The sequence below is a fragment of the Oncorhynchus nerka genome, linkage group LG3 (genome assembly GCF_034236695.1).
Source record: "Oncorhynchus nerka isolate Pitt River linkage group LG3, Oner_Uvic_2.0, whole genome shotgun sequence".
Classification (NCBI taxonomy): domain Eukaryota; kingdom Metazoa; phylum Chordata; class Actinopteri; order Salmoniformes; family Salmonidae; genus Oncorhynchus; species Oncorhynchus nerka.
This window is the reverse complement of record NC_088398.1, coordinates 63,088,524-63,110,486: the sequence shown is the minus strand read 5'-3', so window position 1 is coordinate 63,110,486 and position 21,963 is coordinate 63,088,524. Positions and strand designations below refer to the sequence as shown.

Sequence of the window (21,963 nt, the reverse complement as noted above, 5' to 3'; positions counted from 1 at the left end):
ATTCTCTGGCCCTAAGGTACTGTTTTTATTGCTATCTATCTGTACTGTTAGTCCCTCTATTTCCTTTCTTAATATGGATTCTTTGAATTGCATGGCCCCTAACGGCACATTTAAAAGTGTCCCATACAATTAGGGGGATCTGCTGTATCTACTGTACAACATTTGATTTTCTATCAAAGGCTTTTGCACACCTCAGTTTTTATTATTTATAATGCACATTTTAAAATCACACAAAGTGATATTGTTAAAAAATATGAGAAAGAAAAGAAAGAGAGTTCTACTTCTGTAACATAGCATAACAAAACATGGTTCTATAACCAGAGGATGGGTTGGGCATTTTGTAAAGCAGAAGGTAATTAGAACAGCGATGGAAAGTAGGCCTAGAGAACATACGTTCCACTGGGATTATTTTTTTGGGGGGGCCCAAAAGGTTGCCCCCATTGCTTCCATTGACCTTTGCTTAGCTTTCACATGCGAGTTAAGTATTGGGCTCAGAGTCAAGACAATAATAACTGTAAATTACCTTACAAACAAAGCAGTTGACCTTTCCTTTGTCAAATCATAATTATAGTTGAATGATATTCTGGGCCATGGTGTGCTCTCTTATGACCACATTTGGGTCATGTGAAAGGCCAACAGGGTATTGTTGGGAGTCAAAATGAGGCCGTCAAAGGTTGCCTTTTCAAAGGATTCAACACTTACTCATTGAAACATCATATTAGCAGGCCAAGGGAATCTATTTTTTAAGAACATTCACAAAAGAAACATGCCATTGTCTCTGCTTCATTTCTGAACTAAAAGGTGTGTTGGGTTTCATGAATTGCCTTTAGGTATGGTGCGTGGCACCCTCAACACAATGGAAATGTTTGAATAGGCAGAGCGACATTGACCTTGTTTCTGTCCAATCCCAAGAAGGAGACCTGGCTATAAAAGCAACTCCATACATCTCAATAGAATCAAAAAGCTGGAAACAAGCCAACAAAGGACACATTTTAATGTCCCAGTCAAGATATGAACACTGCAAGGAATGCAAAAATGCATCTTCTCAGCTTTTTTCTTTTGGCAATGATGGTCGCAAAGAGCAGTCAACTACAATTAAGTGACTGTGGGTTGAATTTAAGACGCCCAGCATACACTGATATCTCAGTAACTTGTGGCACCAAATCTATTGGTCTGGCTATCCTCATCTGCCCTGCCATTTACACTGGTTACAACGAGTCCCTGCTTATCCTCAACAACATCATGAATGACCCAGCCTGCAAGGGAACTCTGGATGAAAGTGTGACTCCCCCGATCTTGAGGTTTGAATTCCCCATCAACACGACCAATTCTTGTGGCAGCCTCTTCAGGACAACCAGTGCTCCAGGCACAGGGATATTTTCTGACTTCTCCAACATCCAGACAGTCAACATCAGCGGTGTGGTCCGATCATATAATCCCACCACAGGGACAGTCACCTACAACACTGAGTTGAAGTATTATTACTCCTGTGCCTATCCCCTAGAGTACCTGATCAACAACACCCAGATTGATACGTCGGCATCCTCCATTGCAGTGAAGGACAACAATGGTAGTTTCATCAGCACTTTGAGCATGAATCTCTTCAGTGATGTCAATTTCACTTTACCCTTGGTCATTCCAGAACAGGGTCTTGACCTGAGGACTGAAGTCTTTGCCCAAGTCAAGGCCACCAACCTGACCTCCCAGTACAATGTGCTCCTGGACCGATGCTACGCTTCCATTTCTCCTCTACCCACTAACTCCACTTTCTTCAACCTGTTTGTCCCTTGCAACACTGACCTATTAACCGTCATCCATGAGAATGGAAAGAGTCAACGCTCCCGCTTCTCCTTCCCGGCCTTCCGCTTCATGAAGCAGCAGAATGAGATGAAGTCCACCTACTTCCTCCACTGCATCACCCGTCTTTGTGAGAAGAGCACCTGCAGTACCTTCATGCAATGTAACAGCAGGAGGAGAAGGGGTGTTGTTCCTGCTACCGAAGATGCAAGATGAGTCCAAAACCATCAGTTCCCCTCCTATAACCATCAGAGAAGAGAGCATTGTGGCATTAAAAGAACAGCAGACTGCCAGCAAGAACTCAGACACTTCTACAGGTGGCAGTGTGTATCCTGGCCTTCGCCTGCATAATTATTATTATTATGGCAGCCATTTTCTACAGGAGACTGAACCACTGTCCCTTTAAATAGTGTGTCCACCTGCTGGTCTCACTACTGTGCAAGAGGACTGATCTCAGCTTATCATAACTTTTTCACATTTATTTACATTTGGCAATAGCAAGATCTTGTTGTTACTAAAGAATGAAAAATGCGTCTTTAGAAAGTTTACGTGAAGAGACTATTAAAGGCTTAGCATGAGTACCAAGTCACATGCAGGTAGTGTAACCCTGGTGCTTCAATCCCTTGATAAGAGCTTGAGAATGGAGGAGCATGTACAATTATCATTTTTTAACAGAGAACCATTCTACTAAATTGATCATACTGAAATGAAATGTATCTGTTTGTCACAAAAAAGAACACAGTTGAAAATAAACCTTTGGGTATTATGTTTTAAATGTATCTTATTGCTTTATGCTAATAAAACATTACCACCACCACATCTTTATCAACATCGCCTGCGTCCAGAATTACAGTGTATTCATTGACACATTTCTGTTAAGTAAAGATTGAGACATCACCTTTAAAGCTAGAATCTGCAGTTGAAACAATAACAAAGAGTACACCCCCCCTCCGTTTTTTCATTAAAATCTGAGGGATGGGCCTGGTTGAAACGTAACCACTAAAATTCATAGAGCTATGGATGCAAAGATTGACCATCCATGATATCACAATTCTAGTTGTATCCATGTTTCGAGGCTGTAGTGTTTGTTTACGTTTGCATTGTTCACAAGCATTGGAGTAACACAAACTTATATTGTGGTTCTGGTGGGGTATGACAGTTGAACTAAAGGCATTTCTAAGTTATCACTTCAAGAATCAATGGGCATATACAGATGTAAGATCTTAATTTGATCACTCTGTTGCTGAGAATTTTCCTGCACCGCAGGAAACACATTTGTAGTGTATTCAAGGTTTAGAAAATAATTCAAAAGTTTGTAATTTCCCGTTTAAAATGTAATTTCCCAAAAATGTGTCAACCCCTACAACAAATGTCCATGAATTATAATTTCACATAGGATCTTAAATTGACCCAATTTGCTAAAGCAGGAAAAAATGTATTTTACCTTTTTATTTAACTAGGCAAGTCAGTTAAGAATAAATTATTTTCAATGGCGGCCTAGGAACAGTGGGTTAACTGTCTTGTTCAGGTGCAGAAAGACGGATGTTTACCTTGTCAGCTCGGGGATTCAATCTTGCAACCTTTCGGTTACTAGTCCAACACTCTAACCACAAGGCTACCCTGCCGTGCAACAAAAGGAAATCACCGTGCAGCAACATGAAATGTGAATTATAATTCATGTACATTTTTTTGTAGGGGGTTGATACTTTTGTTAAGGCACATTAAGTGGAACTTTTACAGGAAAATTCTCAGCAACTAAAGCACGAACAAATTAATAATTCACATTGTCATTTAGCAGATTCCCTTATCCAGAGCAACTTTAATGCATTCATCTTATGATAGCTAGGTGGGACAACCACATCATACTGAGGAAAAGTGGACTTACATATAGTAGGTACACTTTTCCTCAGTAAAGTAGTTAAAGTCAGAGCTAGAAAAGGACTACCTGGCATGATGACTCCTTGCTGTCCCCAGTCCACCTGGCTGTGCTGCTGCTCCAGTTTCAACTGTTCTGCCTGCGGCTATGGAACCATGACCTGTTCACCGGACGTGCTACCTGTCCCAGACCTGCTGTTTTCAGCTCTCTAGAGACAGCAGGAGTGGTAGAGATACTCTTAATGATCGGCTATGAAAAGCCAACTGACATTTACTCCTGAGGTGCTGACTTGCTGCACCCTCGACAACTACTACGATTATTATTATTTGACCATGCTGGTCATTTATGAACATTTAAACATCTTAGTCATGTTCTGTTTTAATCTCCACCCAGCACAGCCAGAAGAGGACTGGCCACCCCTCATAACCTGGTTCCTCTCTAGGTTTCTTCCTAGGTTAGTTCATAGTTTTGATGTCTTCACTATTATTCTACAATGTAGAAAATAGTAAAAATAAAGAAAAACCTTTGCATGAGTAGGTGTGTCCAAACTTTTGACTGATACTGTATGATATGCAGGACAAAGTCATTTAAATGATTCTGTCTTGGTTAAAAACAAGTTATCATCCAATAGGCTTTGATTACATTTCCAATATCCTCGACCACTTGGAAATTCTGTAACAGTAATTAATGTATATGCCAATTAATTGATGGTCCAAACCGCATTCTGTTCCTTATCAACACTTTTTAAACTTTTGGTGCCAGCTAGAATGACATAAGAAATGACATAAGAAAGTAGTCAAGACGACTAGCTAGGTAATGCAAGCAGCTGTGTTGTTGCCAAGCAACCGAGGCGGTGTTCGATCTCTGAGCTTTGGCTAAGAAAATATGTTAGCTTTATCGTAAATATTACAAAAAGATAGCATGTCGTTGGTTCTTAATGGACAAAAATTAGCACATGAGAGCGAAAAATTATATATTTTATGAAAACTGTTGTCCTTACAAACGTATTCAGTCCAAAAGTTGGCAAGTCGAATGGTCACTTTATGAACTTTGTAGTCTTGTTCTTATCCGATGCCTAGATATTGAGCAAACTACACTTCACCCATGGTCACCCAGATAACCACTATTCATGAGAATGGTGAGTCATCATTCCCGCTTCTCTTTCTAGGCCTTCTGATTCATCGAGCAGCAGAATGAGATGAAGTCCACCTACTTCCTCCGCTGCATCACCTGTCTCTGTGAGAAGAGCATCTGCAGTATGTTCATGCAATGTAACAACAGGAGGAGGAGTACCCAAGACAGGGGGATAGAGCATAAAACCATCACCTCTCCTCTCCTTACCATCAGAGCAGACCAGTCATCTAGCAGCAATAACTCTGGCTCCTCTACAGGTCTTGGGGTGGCAGGAGGCATCCTGGCCTTTGCCTGTATCATTACCGTTGTCATAGAAGCCATCTTCTATAGAAGACTCAGCCATTGACTCAACCGCTGGCCTGATGTTATTTTTCATAATGTTAGAATACATTTGATCAATTAAATTAGGGAGAAAAAAAATAACACAGTAATTAGTAAAGAACAAAATTGCTTGCCAGTTATGAAGAAATGGCAGGAATGGAACAAATATAACATATCGAAACTACATGTTTGACTACGTTCCATTTATTCCATTACAGCCATTACAATGAGTCAATTCTCCTATAGCTCCTCCCACCAGCCTCCTCTGGTATAAACTACAGAATTAATTAACTAGTTAGCTATTGTTGGCTAATTTGGCTAGCTAGTAATCCCCTCACTGCCTGTAAATACTTCTCCTTGTTGTTTCCTCTCATTTTACAATTTGCATTGTCTAAAACAAAGTCTTACCATCCTAATTTTAAAAATATATATATATTTTACCTTTATTTAATTAACTAGGCAAGTCAGTTAAGAACAAATTCTTATTTTCAATGACGGCCTAGGAACAGTAGGTTAACGCTCTAACCACTAGGCTACCTGCCTCTAATATGCGATTTCTTTATGGGAAAGTTTGTAAATGTGACTGTGCACCACTATTATCACAAACACTACCTCAATATGTCGCAGTTGGTTGGCACGTCCTCACTCTGGGTTGAGCTCAACCCCAACATTCTCACTGATGTTTCCGCACTGGGTGAATGTTTTAAACTAAACAAAATTCATCCACCTGGGATGAAAACGCCAGTGTGAAAATACCTAGTAATTTTAATTGTTTTAACCTTTATTTAACTACAATGACGGCCTACTAGAAGGAAAAAGGCCTCCTGTGGCGACAGGGGCTGCGATTAAAAAATAAAATATAGGACAAAACACACATCATGACAAGAGCGACAGCACAACACTACATAAAGAGAGACCTAAGATGACAACATAGCATGGCAGCAACACATGAAAACACAGCATGGTAGCAATACAACATGGTACAAACATTATTGGGCACGTTAACAGCACAAAGGGCAAGAAGGTAAAGACAACAATACATCATCACGCGTAGCAGCCTCAACTGTCAGTAAGAATGTCCATGATTGAGTCTTTGAATGAAGAGATGGAGATTTGAATGTTTTTTGCAGCTCTTTCCAGTCGCTAGCTGCAGCGACTGTGTTGACTGTTGATATTGATGTTTTGTTTATTTTTGTTTATTCCAATCTCAGACATTTCTTCATTGCCTGTTACTGTAACTCAACCATAGTCTCTTGCATATTGCTAATTATCTTTATGTAGTCAGATAAACTTTTTAATAGGTGAATTGCTTAGTCTTATTAAGGGTCGCATGTGAGGTATTTATATGATCATACATGATAAATATTATGCCCACTACATGTAGACTCTTGATGCCCTCAATCTCACACAAATGATCAATGAACCTACCAGGTACAACCCCAAATCCATAAACACAGGCACCCTCATAGATATCATCCTAATCAACCTGCCCTCCAAATACACCTCTGCTGTCTTCAACCAGGATCTCAGCGATCACTGCCTCATTGCTTGCGTCAGTAATGGGTTTGCGGTTAAACGACCACCCCTAATCACTGTCAAACGCTCCCTAAAACACTTCAGCTAGCTGGCCTTTCTAATCGACTTGGGCCGGGTATCCTGGAAGGATATTGACCTCATTCCGTCAGTAGAAGATGCCTAGTTATTCTTTAAAAGTGCTTTCCTCACAATGTTAAATAAGCATGCCCCGTTCCAAAAATGTAGAACCAGGAACAGATATAGCCCGTGGTTCACTCCAGACCTGACTGCCCTTGACCAGCACTTAAACATCTTGTGGCATACGGCATTAGCATCCTTTTCAGGGAAGTTAGGAATCAATATACACAGGCAGTTAGGAAAGCAAATGCTAGCTTTTTCAAACAGAAATTTGCATCCTGTAGCACAAACTCCAAAAAGTTCTAGGACACTGTAAAGTCCATGGAGAATAAGAGCACCTACTCCCAGCTGCCCACTGCACTGAGGCTAGGAAACACTGTCACCACCGATAAATCCACAATAATTGAGAATTTCAATAAGAATTTTTCTACAGCTGGCCATGCTTTCCACCTGGCCACCCCTTCCCCGGTCAACAGCCCTGGACCCCCCACAGCAACTTGCCCAAGCCTCCCCCATTTCTCCTTCACCCAAATCCAGATAGCTGATGTTCTGAAAGAGCTGCAAAATCTGGACCCCTACAAATCAGCTGGGCTAGACAATCTGGACGATCTCTTTCTAAAATTATCAGATGAAATTGTTGCAACCCCTATTACTAGCCTGTTCAACCCCTATTTCTTATCGTCTGAAATCCCCAAAGATTGGAAAGCTGCCGTGGTCATCCCCCTCTTCAAAGGGGGAGACACTCTAGATCCAAACTGCTACAGACCTGTATCTATTCTACCCTGCCTTTCTAAGGTCTTCGAAAGCCAAGTTAACAAACAAATCACTGACAATTTTGAATCCCACCGTACCTTCTCCGCTATGCAATCTGGTTTCCGAGATGGTCATGGGTGTACCTCAGCCACGCTCAAGGTCCTAAACGATATCATAACCACCATCGATAAGAGACAATACTGTGCAGCTGTATTGATCAACCTGGCCAAGGCTTTCAACTCACCACATTCTTATTGGCAGATTCAACAGCCTTGGTTTCTCAATTGACTGCCTCGCCTGGTTCACCAACTACTTCTCAGACAGAGTTCAGTGCGTCAAATTGGAGGGCCTGTTGTCCGGACCTCTGGCAGTCTCTATGGGGGTGCCACAGGGTTCAATTCTCGGGCCGACTCTCTTCTCTGTATACATCAATAATGTCGCTCTTGCTGCTGGTGATTCTCTGATCCACCTCTACGCAGATGACACCATTCTGTATACTTTTGGCCCTTCTTTGGACATTCTGTTAACTAACCTCCAGACGAACTTCAATGCCATACAACTCTCCTTCCGTGACCTCCAAATTCTCTTAGATGCAAGTAAAACTAAATGCATGCTCTTCAACCGATTGCTGCCCGCACCTGCCTGCCCGTCCAGCGTCATTACTCTGGACGTTTCTGACTTAGAATATGTGGACAACTACAAATACCTAGGTGTCTGGTTAGACTGTAAACACTCCTTCCAGACTCACATTAAGCATCTCCAATCCAAAATTAAATCTGGAATTGGCTTCCTATTTCGCAACAAAGCATCCTTCACTCATGCTGCCAAACATACCCTCATAAAACTGACTATCCTACCGATCCTTGATTTTGGCGATGTCATTTACAAAATAACCTCCAACACTCTACTCAGCAAATTGGATGCAGTCTATCACAGTGCCACCCGTTTTGTCACCAAAGCCCCATATACTACCCACCACTGCGACCTGTATGCTCTCGTTGGCTGGCCCTCGCTTTATATTCATCACCAAACCCACTGGCTCCAGGTCATCTAAGTCTTTGCTAGGAAAACACCACCTTATCTCAGCTCACTGGTCACCATAGCAGCATAGTAGCACACGCTCCAGCAGGTATATTTCACTGGTCACCATAGCAGCATAGTAGCACGCGCTCCAGCAGGTATATTTCACTGGTCACCATAGCAGCATAGTAGCACTCGCTCCAGCAGGTATATTTCACTGGTCACCATAGCAGCATAGTAGCACTCGCTCCAGCAGGTATATTTCACTGGTCACCATAGCAGCATAGTAGCACGCGCTCCAGCAGGTATATTTCACTGGTCACCATAGCAGGATAGTAGCACACGCTCCAGAAGGTATATTTCACTGGTCACCATAGCAGCATAGTAGCACGCGCTCCAGCAGGTATATTTCACTGGTCACCATAGCAGCATAGTAGCACTCGCTCCAGCAGGTATATTTCACTGGTCACCATAGCAGCATAGTAGCACTCGCTCCAGCAGGTATATTTCACTGGTCACCATAGCAGCATAGCACGCGCTCCAGCAGGTATATTTCACTGGTCACCATAGCAGCATAGTAGCACGCGCTCCGGCAGGTATATTTCACTGGTCACCATAGCAGCATAGTAGCACACGCTCCAGAAGGTATATTTCACTGGTCACCATAGCAGCATAGTAGCACACGCTCCAGCAGGTATATTTCACTGGTCACCATAGCAGCATAGTAGCACGCGCTCCGGCAGGTATATTTCACTGGTCACCATAGCAGCATAGTAGCACACGCTCCAGAAGGTATATTTCACTGGTCACCATAGCAGCATAGTAGCACACGCTCCAGCAGGTATATTTCACTGGTCACCATAGCAGCATAGTAGCACGCACTCCAGCAGGTATATTTCCCTGTTCACCATAGCAGCATAGTAGCACGCGCTCCAGCAGGTATATTTCACTGGTCACCCCCAGTGTTTAACTGCTATATTGTAATACTTTCACCACTATGGCCTATTTATTGCCTTACCTCCCTTATCTTACCTCATTTGCACACACTGTACATAGACTTTTTTCTATTGTGTTATTGACTCTATGTTTGTTTATTCAATGTGTAACTGTGTTGTTGTTTGTGTCACACTGCTTTGCTTTATCTTGGCACGGTTGCAGTTGTAAATGAGAACTTGTTCTCAACTAGCCTACCTGGTTAAATAAATAAAAATACATATTCTGTCCCCTGCTCTTCATAAAAGCTGGTTATTTTTGTAACTTTGGAATTACATTTTGTAGTCTAAATGAGTGAAGTTACACAGAGACAACGCCGACCTCTTCTCTTCTGGGGTTCTGGGGTGGCCAGTAACCGAATGGTTCCTGGGTCCATTATCCGAGCCGACAAGGTGACAATCCTGTTGACGTGCCCTTGAGCAAGGCACTTAATCCTAATTTGCTGCAGCGGCACTGTAATATTATGGCTGAACCTGTAAAACAACACATTTCACTGCACCTATTTGATGTATGTGAAAATAAAACATATTTATATATAAATATACTCTTTTTTTTACATCTATAAACATATTGTACTATAGATACAATGTTTTCCAAGATAGAAGTGGGATATTGAGACACAAATGTATCACAGTCTGGGTAGCAAATGACATTACACGACACACAAATAACGGAAGTTTTAACCAAGATATACAGTATAATATACATAACCATATTTGCTGTTTGGAGACATAAAATCTCATATGACAACACAACAACTGTTTCTTTACCCTGTCCGTCTGCCTGTCTATCAGGTTTACCTTCGTCCTGGTGTAAGAAAGCCCTAAAGGTTTTTCATCCACTGCCAGAGTCCCCAGAGGGATGCTGGCTGGCTCCAGGGCCCATAAGGCTGGTCTATATGTCAAAGGAAGAACCAGTCTGCTGGGCACAGGGTGCAGTATATCTCCTGTCCTGCTGGGGTAGAAGTCCCCTGTCTCTTGGCTGCACAGGGGAGCTGTGGGAGATAGATTGAGGGAGGATACAGACAATGGGTTAACCCCCAAAGGCCCTTTAAATGAGTTTTAAATAGCTGATATTTCTTTCTCAAATCCAACAAGAGGAAAGCATTTTTTTTAAATCACAGGGTTTCAACAAAAAAAAACATTGTTGAATGGCACTTATGGTACCCGTTTGATTTATTTAGGGCAATATAATGTCTTCATAGAGAACAGTCACACTAGCAGAACGGCGGCCCCTGGCCCCTGGGCATGCTAAAGATATTACCATTAGTTTACGACTAAACAACGGGAGGGAGAGTGGAGGACAGGCGAGTGAGAGCAGTGAGAGCAGGATTTCCCGGCCAGCGGATGCACTGCAGGGGGAGGACGTGTTTGGGTGATCAGGGTCACTTTTCTGATCCTGTTACTGAGCCAAGCTCCCCAATCCATCTGTCAAATGATAAGTGGTAGGTTTCACTGCTGGGTCAACTATGGCATTGTGTCCTTAAGAAACATTATGGGTTTAAAGGGCTTTGGTAATGCAAAAACAGATTATAAAGAACCAATGCATTTAGGAACCTTCACCTTATCTTCGAACCCCATCACACAGACATAGGCCGAGTTGGCATCTACAATGCCACAGTATTTCGTAAAACTACTGAACCCAAAACCTAGTGGTGATTCTCTAGTTGATATCAAGCCGTTTCTGTTGATCGGCCTGTGAGTGCAGGGCAATGCAGCGCGGGCTGAAAAGCATATATACAGACATACAGTTTCAGTTCCATAAATCTGCTCCCCTCTGCAGAGAGAGATTAAACTGCCTCGTATATGACTGGTATGGACAGGGAAGAGACCGATCATATATCACATCATCGCCGTGCTCACAGCAGCACAGGTTAGAGATATACATGATAAACACTGCAGAAACCACAACACAGGCCAACAGCCTGGTCTGTCAGGAGACCAAGCTGTCTATGACCTTAACAAGAAGATGCAAACATAGACATGATCTTCCCAGACAGAGAGATGTACTGTTAGTCTATGGTTTGGAACGAGGATGTGCTGTGCACTTGGAATGCAGTGGATTCAATGTAATGTAACGCTCTGTGAATGTTGCACAAAAAGCTTGAGAGTGTGGTGTGGAGCAGTGGTAAGAATGGTCGGTCTGGACTGGACAGGTTGTGGGTTCATAAAGAGCACCAGGTAGATAAGTGGATGTTAAATCTGAGGGCCATAGGCGGAAAGCCCAAGTGGGACAGACAGTATGTGTGGCTGGGAGTGAAACATTTATGTTCTTGTTCTCTCTCCCTAGACAAGGCCAGCTGTGTAAATGTGTTGCAGGACGTGTGAGACAGTCAAGGAAATAGATGAACTGTTGAGTAATTAGCTGTTCATCCCTGACCTGACCCACTCTCTCTCTTTCTCTCCTCCACCCCATTCCTCTGTATTCCCTCTGTGAGGGAGGAGTCTGTCCACAGTCCTTGATCTCTTGATGATGGTATTTTAAGTACATTTTGAGAACACAACCCACACTCACTGACACAACCACACCCCTACAACCATCTAACCCATATCTACAACCATCTAACACATATCTACAAACATCTAACACATACCTACAACCATCTAACACATATCTACAACCATCTAACACATATCTACAACCATCTAACACATATCTGCAACCATCTAACACATACCTACAACCATCTAACACATATCTACAACCATCTAACACTGAGCCGTCCACCTAGGAAGAGATTGAAGTGGACGATGTGTCACTTCCCCAACCTGGGAACTGGGCCGTCCACCTAGGAAGAGATTGAAGTGGACGATGTGTCACTTCCCCAACCTGGGAACTGGGCCGTCCACCTAGGAAGAGATTGAAGTGGACGATGTGTCACTTCCTCAACCTGGGAACTGGGCCGTCCACCTAGGAAGAGATTGAAGTGGACGATGTGTCACTTCCCCAACAGCGCTGAGACCTTACACCAGGCTAAGGCCTCATCCAAAGACAACCCCTTAGCCCACTACCCCATATACAATTGATTAGAACTAAAGGGATTTGATTGGTACAGGTAATAAATAGGCTGTCATTATCAGCCAATCTGGACCAGAGAGGGGAAAAGCAAAACATGATGACTGGTCAATCAAACAGTTCACTTACAGTCTTTACAAGCTGCCAACAGCCAAGGACATCTGAAAGTCACATGTTCGACCAGTGAGTCCCCGCACCAAACACCTTTCCTATTTCAGACTGTTGTTGTTACATGGGGTCATACTCTGCCTCTGCCTGGGTCACCTTACTACACTCTTCAAAAAAAAGGTGTGATCTAGAATCTAAAAGGGTTCTTCAACTGTTACCATAGGATAACCATTTGAAGAACCATTTTTGGTTCCAGGTATAGCCCTTTCTACAGAGGGTTCTACATGTTACCCAAAACGGTTCTACCTGGAACCAAAATGGATTAGCCTATGGGGACAGCCTAAGAACCCCTTTGGAACCCTTGTTTCTAAGAGTGTATATTACTACCTAAGAGTTACTGTCAGTCATTATTAGACACAATAATCCACTGTTGGAAGGGTATCACTGAGACTTGTGCCATACACTACAGTGACTCGGGCCTTGGTTACTTAACATTTTCCAGTCGAAGTCTAACTTATATTGAGATATTATATATTATGTATTTCTGCTGTGTTTCCTTGAACACTTGGCTCTTTATGAGAGGGCACTGAATTCCTCCATGCTCCAGCCCTTCAGCGGTAGGCCCTGGCTTGGCCTGCTTTGTGGTTCTGCTCCCCTGCCTTGGTTCTGGCTCTCTGGTCCCCATCTGATTATGACCCTACTCATGTTTTCACCTGCTGAGACCATGAAACTCAACCTGGCAGTAAAAGCAGCCATCTCTCTCAGCTCCGGTAGTGATACTGAACCTGGCAATCCGTGATAAACACTGAAATATGCTACAAACTTGCTTATCTCTCTTCTTTCTCTCCCTCTTTCTTTTCTCTCCAGCCATTTTCTGATGGGAGGCTATCTGGAGCGGATGTCCACGCAACGGTTCTGTTGCTGTGGGGCGGAGGTGGATGCTTTCCCAGCAGTCAATGCGAGCCGCGCATGTACCTCGGGATATCTATCAGTGTTGTTTTTTATGAGGAGAAAGAAGGATAGAGCTGTACTCTATAAAAGTTATTTTAAAAGGTTTCCCCCCTGTTCCTGGCATGTACAATCTGCACTGGAGCATGTAATCGTAACACCATGTCCATGGCTGGAGAGGACTCACAGGCCAAATTGCCTGTGTCATCGCCTGCGTTTGGCTGTGAAATACAGGGTCTGACATCATCGCCCCCCACGGAGAGAGGCAAAGAGGGAATCGGGGTGGGCGAAGGGTAAATGTGTGTGTGTGTGGGGGGGCTGAGAATGTTGTATCTGCTCAAATCGTTACGTTGTATCCCCTAGGTAGACATTTACAATTATTATCTGGTTCCTTTTCCCCTTTAAATGTTGTTTCCTCTCTCTCCCCTGGTCACCACCTCTCTCTCTACCCCCCTCCTTCTCTCTCTCTCTCTCTCTCTCTCTCTCTCTCTCTCTCTCGCTCTCTCTCACTCTCACTCTCGCTCTCTCTTTCGCGCTTCTACCCCCCCTTCTCTTTCTCTCTCTGTCTCTCTCTCTTTCTCTCTGTCGCATCCTTCTCCTCCCTTTCTTTTTATTTGGATGAGCTGCTGTTGTCTGTGGTGGAGACTTGTCCACCTTCCCATCCAGCTCTGTATCAGGACCTGAGAGGTGTAGAACAGCACAGTCCTACCAGTAGACCTGGACAGGCAACCAGAACAGACTAAGTGCTCTACCAATCAGATCTGTAACCACCTGAAATGTAATGATCCTTGAAAATTGGTGTACGGGTGATTCTGCAACTACGGGAACTGTCCTCAAGGTCAATTTTGGGTCTTTTAGTTTTTAAATATTTTTTTATTCTTTTAATTTGTTAATAAGTTCACACTACGATCACCCCAGATTGTTTTTAACACCTCTATATCAAGTATTTTAGCTACTTTTCAGATGCATTTTATACCTCAATTTCACTGTTCTGCCCTTGTCCCTGACCCAGACTTTTGAGCTTCTACTATGTTTTTCTATGAGAAAACATGAATATTTACACATTATGTAATGTTATCTTCTAGACAAAGAGTCAATTAAATTAAATCTATATCACTATTTATTGTGAGTATGCCCTTTATATTGTTATTTACACAAAATATACCTGTCCTTTGGTAATGGTGTCATTTCCACCACTGAGGGCAAATTCCTCATTAATAAAGTTTTGTCAAGAGAATGTTAACTTAGTTACCATGGACACTTATTGTGACACTGAAGCACATGGCTGCAGCAGACAGTTGTTCCAGAATTGATCTCCAGAAGTTGAAGAAAAATTAAGGTAAATATGACTTATGTAGAGAATATTTTTATTGTCAGTAATTTCCAAACAGGCTATAATTTCTTTAATTTGTGGTAGAATTGTGATTTTTAAAATATATTTTATGTAATTCGTGTAAACTATATGCTAGCTGTAATACTAGCCAAAGAATACTAAGCAGTCTGTCATTTTTCTCCAAAAACAGTAAAAGTGTAACGCTCGTCGTAGGTGGAAGAAGGTGAGGACCAAAGCGCAGCAGGTGTTCATGATTATTTAATACAACAGAACACTGAATGACAAAAACAACAAGAGAATGAAATGAAACCAAAACAGTTCTGTCTGGTGCAGACACAAAACAACTACCCACAACTCAAGGGCGAAACCAGGCTGCCTAAGTATGGTTCTCAATCAGAGACAACGATTGACAGCTGCCTCTGATTGGGAACCATACCAGGCCAAACACATAGAAATACAAACATAGAACAAAACATAGAATACCCACCCACATCACACCCTGACCATACTAAACAAAGACATAACAAAAGAACTAAGGTCAGAACGTGACCGACACACAACAACAAAAAGCAGAAGCACTTCTTGAATGGCACAATTCAGAACATTTATCAGAATTTTAAGAGGGAATATTCAGAGAATAAAATGTCCGACTATGAATTCTGCAAAATACGTCCTTTTAGGGTTGTCAAGCCAACAGTCCAGGATAGGGACACATGCCTCTACAAAACCCACGCTAACCTCCAGTTCATGGTCGGACAAACTACAGTATCACAAAGTGATCAGCTGCAGCAACATTGAGAACCTTATTGAGTCTTTGTGTTGTGAGAACCTGAAGAAAGAGTGCATGTATAGAGAGTGCTCCCGTTGCCAAGCCAAAGAGCTTTGATGCTGGTGAGCAGACATGGTGGTTTGAGTGGAAAAACAAAGCTGAAGAGAGAGAAAAGGAAAAACAAAGAGGGAAACATGGATACGTTCACTACTTTTGACAGTATAAGAAAAGGTGCGTTGAACACTGCATATTCTGCTGGAGGACGTCTCCAAAGGATTGAAAGAGAAGTTGGGGAAACACATGTACAACATTCCACACCAATACTCCAAACTGAGAGAATTAAAAGAGAATCTGCGAGATCATTGTGCATATTGACTTTGCAGAGAACTCAGGGGCGCAACTTTCACTGGGGACAGGGGGGACACACTAGTGAAATCCAGGCAGTTCACTTTGGTGATTCTCACAAGCAGGTGACCCTCCACACCAGTGTTGGACATACCACAAATGATACAGTTTCACTTTGCTCCTTGAGCGGATGACCCCTCTTGGAATCTTACTTTGTCTTAAATTAATTCAATGTTTAACAATGGTTGTTGTTCAAAATGTTTGCAATAAAATATTGTTTTCATACGTTTTATTTTACATAGATGTATGTCATTTCCACCACACCAATATTTTTCTGGTAAATTAGTATAAATAAATGTTTTCAGCTGTCACAAAAATTTTAGGAAAATCTTAAAATACACTTAAAATAATATTCAACGCAAGTTTATGTACAAATGTATAAGAAATTTGTTACAAAATTAATTTTATGATATTTCATTTTCAACTAAAATTGATGTTTAATGACGTTATGTAAATTACATTTGTCTATGGCTGTCTGAGAAAAATGACAAATATATAAATTCCTGAATAGTACGATCGCAGCCTTTATCATATATTATTTCTAGACAAATCAAAGACAATTATGATACTGGTAAATGGTTCTTCAACGCATTTCAATTTCTGAAAGCTTGCAGGGCCAAAGTGCCCGAAGTGGCAGAATCACCCGTAAACGAAAGTCGATGACATCCAATCTGACGGTCAGGATCTTTTGATGTGCAGTGTTGCGACTGCGACCACTACCAAGGCCTGCTTTCATCTGATGTTTTGTAGATGGAGGGCAGTTATGGTCACCAGGGACGCAACATGAGGCGGGCCCTGACCGGCCAGCTCCTCAGGTCTTTCTAAGTGTTTGACAGATGACATACGACAGGGCAGGGCCCTCTGTCCAGAGAGGAAAACATTAGCCGTGTCCTTGGACTTTCAGATGCAAGTACATTTGAGGTGACATCTAGTTAACCACTGGATGACCCCTACGCTTACTATTTACTATTACTTAACTACACACACACACACACACACACACACACACACACACACACACACACACACACACACACACACACACACACACACACACACACACACACACACACACACACAAACATGAACACACACATACACACAGATCACAAACTCAGCTTGTGAAATAACATCTAGTGTAATCCAAACAAGCAGCATGTCCATGGATTTGAACCTATTCAGGCTGCAGACAAAGTGAATAAATCACATATTTATTTATAAAGCCTCAGCTCTATATATTTCTATATGGGTATGAGTGGGGGAGCAGTGTCTCAGTTTGCTGCATGGTTTCATTTCAGCCACAGGGTTTGGTAAAGAGCTCACATTGGGAGAGTACATCATAGCTACATAGCTGTGAAGACGTGTCTATTACATTTTGGATGACAAGCTCCATACCAAATGTAGATGGCCTTGCTCCTACATCTCCCTGTATTCTGCCCCCACCTCCTGCCCCTCCTTTAAAACTCCCCCTCTGTCCATCCCTCCCACCACAACCACATGCGGAGGGGTCCTTGTGGTTGTGTAAAGCCTCGGCCGCAGGCTCGGTTCACAGGGGCCCAGGGACAAAGAGTTGTCTGACCGAACCAGCAGGGGCTTGGGGGCCTGTAAAGTCAGTCCCCTCTACTCTCAACCCTGACCCAGACCACTAAAACACACAGGGTAGGACACACAACCCTGTAAAACCCTCAACCCAAGTTCACAAATAATAGATGATTAACCTACTAACTTTGCTTTCAAGAACGACTCATTCAACATGTTTACAATGTTCAGTATCTGTAATCTATCCTTGTGTTTATGACAAAGTATATTAACCTCTGATTACAGGTCCTTGAGATAATGCCTATGCTTTAACTTAGTGGGCTAGAACATTCTTGTGGCGCGTTCAGTCCCAGTCATCGCACAGAGAACCCTAATGTGAGGTCTGGGTCTGTGAGCCAAAACAAAGGTTGTGATTTCAGGTGGGTTGGCTCCTCTGAACAGGTGGTCCACAGGTACTGAGAGCACCTCCAATACTAAACCTTTTTACAAGGAGGACATCTCTGTCATCAGACAACTTTTATAAATTGGGACATTTTGAGGGTTTTACTTGGGGGTAGGATGGTGACTTCAGGAAAAGGCGAGATTTCACTTACTTCAGCATTTCTATCCCTCTAGCCCCTCCCTTCCTTTCTCACAAAACACAGATCCGTCAAGAGGAATTTTCTAAACATGTCCTGTTATGGCAAGCTGCTGCTGAGCTTCTTTTTACATTTTTTAAGCCTCAAAATAAAACATAAAGAAAGGAGTGCTATCTGAGGGGAGAGAACAGCCTGTTGGGATCCTCAGGGGAACCCTCAGAGATACAGTGAGGTAATTCAGACCATCTGCAGCAGGCGCGGGGTGTAGAGGGATCTTGCTCTTTTATGAGTCTGTATAAAACAGGTTAGGCTAGTGGACAGCCACGGACAGACAGACAGACAAACACACAGGCAGACAGACAGACCTGATGTTTACACAGCACCGTCATACAGCGTGAAGCCACTGACAGCCGCTTCACCACTTCAGGAGTATCCAGTATGGCTACATTCATCACTGTAACTAGGAGTGGAACGTATACACACACACACACACACACTAAGAGAATTACATAGGCGAGGTCCCATACACTACACGCCCAGTATAGAGTATCTGTCACCAGTGTCTGAAGATACATCCTATTTCGTAATCTATCTGGTGTGTAATATCAGAGAAGGGCATTACATGTACAGTAAATGCATGCTGGTGAAACGTTAGAGAAACTTTCATCTCATTTTCAGGGTTATATTAATGGTAAGGTTACAATGTCAAACTATCAGACCGCCTGATTAGCCGTCAGCTCACTGTAACGGATGGCTTTTAGGGTACTACTGTGGAACCTAGCCCACAAGGGAGACAGAAATACACCCTGCAACGAAGAAACCAACCAATCACACACACCACATAATGAGCCTTAGGGAAATATGGTGCCGCATGGCGCAATGTAACTGTATATGTACTCGATATGACTGCTACCACTATTTTGCACTTCTCAAAATATATGCAAAGGTTCACATTTATGCTCATTAGAGGTGGTGTAGGAAACCGTATCCAATCACCTTCGCTTGCAAGTCTGACACAGACATCTTGAGACGTGGCAAAGAATCTTCATCGAAATATCACAGTTGTTTAAAAACACACACCTGACCCAATCCATCTCAATACATTACAGTGTTCCATACTCCAACTGTCAGTAACTTCACCCTCATTTCTTCAAGCCCGAAGATCAATTGGCTTTCTATATTGTCTGCTCATATTAATCCAGTTACCTAAACGATTCGCCACAGAGAAATAAAATGGAATTCTTCTTCAACAGCAACAAGAAAAATTGACTTAGAATCCAAGTGTTTTAGCACCTGAACCCTAGCGAGTATAATACATGTCACTGGGATATTTATAGGGTAGTATATGGAGAATGTCCAATTCCCCACAAAGCAATAACGCGCATGCATCTGTTAACAGCATCAGAGCAACCCCTTCGCCCAGGGAAAGATAGGGTGAAAATAGAAAAGTGCACCACCTGAGCCTCTCGATGTGGCCCCGTACCCTTTCTATTAACCTACATTTTAAGCCCCCCGTAACCCAAACCGTTCCAACTGCAGCCCGCCGTGCCCTGTTGGGCCCAGGAACCAGGCTATATATATAACCAGCACCACTTCACCTTTAACTGAGACATGAAAAACAGCATGCACACTCATGTCAGCCATGTGACCCTTAGATCATTTTAGCTATAATGTATGGTTTTTACAGTACATGTTTTTCTGTATCAAACTGTGGTCATTACGGTCAGAAGTCATTACCAAAAAGTTAAGTGACAATAGCATTATATAACCCATCATATAAAAAGAAAACAAAGTTGATATGTAATTCAGAACAGCTCCTGTGTGTCACGAGCATCGTCTTGAAAATGACCGGACCAAGGTGGAGCGTGGTGAGCCTACATTTTTCTATATTTTTAAATGTCACCAACAAAACAATAAACAACAAAAACTAATGTGAAGCTCTGTAAAGCTATACATGCATTAAACAAAGACAACAACTCACAAATGAGAAAAGGAAAAAAGGCTGCCTAAGTATTATTCCCAATCAGAGACAAAGATAGACAGCTGTCCCTGATTGAGAATCATACCTGGCCAAAAACAAAGAACCAGAAAGCATAGACTTTCCCACCCGAGTCACACCCTGACCAAACAAACATAGAGAATAAAAGGATCTCTATGCTCAGGGCGTGACATCCTGTTGATAGAGTTGAGGTGTTAGTGATGGCTGGTGAGTTTACAGTCAGGCGTTTTGCAGTGTTGTAGAGGGAGCTGCTGTTAGACCCTGGCGGAGTACTATGGCAGAGCTGAGTGTGGACCTGGTGTGAAGCTGTTGTTGGGCCACAGTGACATATCCCTGTGTCCTCACAGCCTCACGGTATTCTGGAAGTTTCATCTGTGGCCACAGACTCTCTTCTCAGCCAAGTAAGAGACACTAAGTAAATAACGACACACTGTGTGAGTAAATAGCTACACTGTGACAAACCAACAGCAACAGCCTGCCTGCGCTAGCTCAGATTCACACATCCACAGATCATTTACGCCAATACAATTGCGCAATGGTAAGGTTATCATGAGAGTGAGTTTGAATGTGTGGGTGTGGGTGTGTGTGTTTGATTGACTTTGCAAGTTTCTGTGCATGTTTATCTGCCAGTATGTTTATCAGTTTATCTGGCAGTCTGTGCATGCTTGCCTGCATGCATATGTGTACATGTGTGTATCAGTGTGTGTGTGTGTGTGTGTGTGTGTGTGTGTGTGTGTGTGTGTGTGTGTGTGTGTTGGTATGCAGGAGAGTGTGGGTTTGTACCCATATAAATCATTTCAGCACAGCTGCACCCTGTCCATCTATCTATCCTCAGATAAGCCTTCTCAAGTCTCCCCCGGCATTTTCTTGTCTTGCCCCGCTCACAGCCTGGCCAGCTATCAAACTTCTCAGGTGTGTGTGTGTGTGTGTGTGTGTGTGTGTGTGTGTGTGTGTGTGTGTGTGTGTGTGTGTGTGTGTGTGCGCGTGTGCGTGCTTGCGTGCATGTTTTGCATTTGTATGGGTGTGTATGCATGTGTGTTTGCATGATGAGTAAGCTTCCTGTCTTCTGTCTTTCTCTGATGACAGAAAGAGGAGTGATTAGGACCCTGTCAAGACACTACCCCCCCATTATCTTTTCTCAATCTTTCTTTCTCATTTGGCTGTGCAAGACAGCAAGGTCTGCTGGTGAGCCAAGCCAATCAGGACAGAAAGTGTACATTTTACAGAAAACTAAATGCACCAGACCTGAGGGAGGGAGAAGAGTAGCGAGGAGGGAGAGAACGGGGGAGAAAGTAGAGAGGGGGTGGAGAGAGGGGGGAAGATGGAGGGCTCAAGAGAGGGAGTGGTGAAAGAAGACGGGGGGAGGGGGGGTAAAGAGGGGAGCAGATGGAGTTCGGATCAGACTCCTGGTGACTGGGCAGTCACATTTCGTATTTCACATCTACTGAGTGTCTCACTTCCACTCACACACACAGAAACACAGAAACACACACACGTGCAAACGCACACCAACCAAGTCCCCCAACCATATGAGGGCAGTAGAGAGTGCAGCAGCATGAGTGAGTGAGCTTCTTTCTCACTGAAATTACTTTTGTCCTAAACCAAACCTCTCCACCACCACCCAAGACAAAATAAATAAGCTGTTTCTTGGAAATGAATCGAGCACTGTTAGCAAAACACGCTGTAAACTTTAACTACCATAAAACCAACTCAACAGCATTA

General features: G+C 42.9%; 1 pseudogene; it reads left to right on the top strand.

Moving 5' to 3' along the window:
• The first annotated feature begins 1,036 nt into the window (after positions 1-1,036).
• On the top strand, positions 1,037-5,153 carry LOC135563516 (zona pellucida-like domain-containing protein 1; annotated as a pseudogene).
• Positions 5,154-21,963: the final 16,810 nt, after the last annotated feature.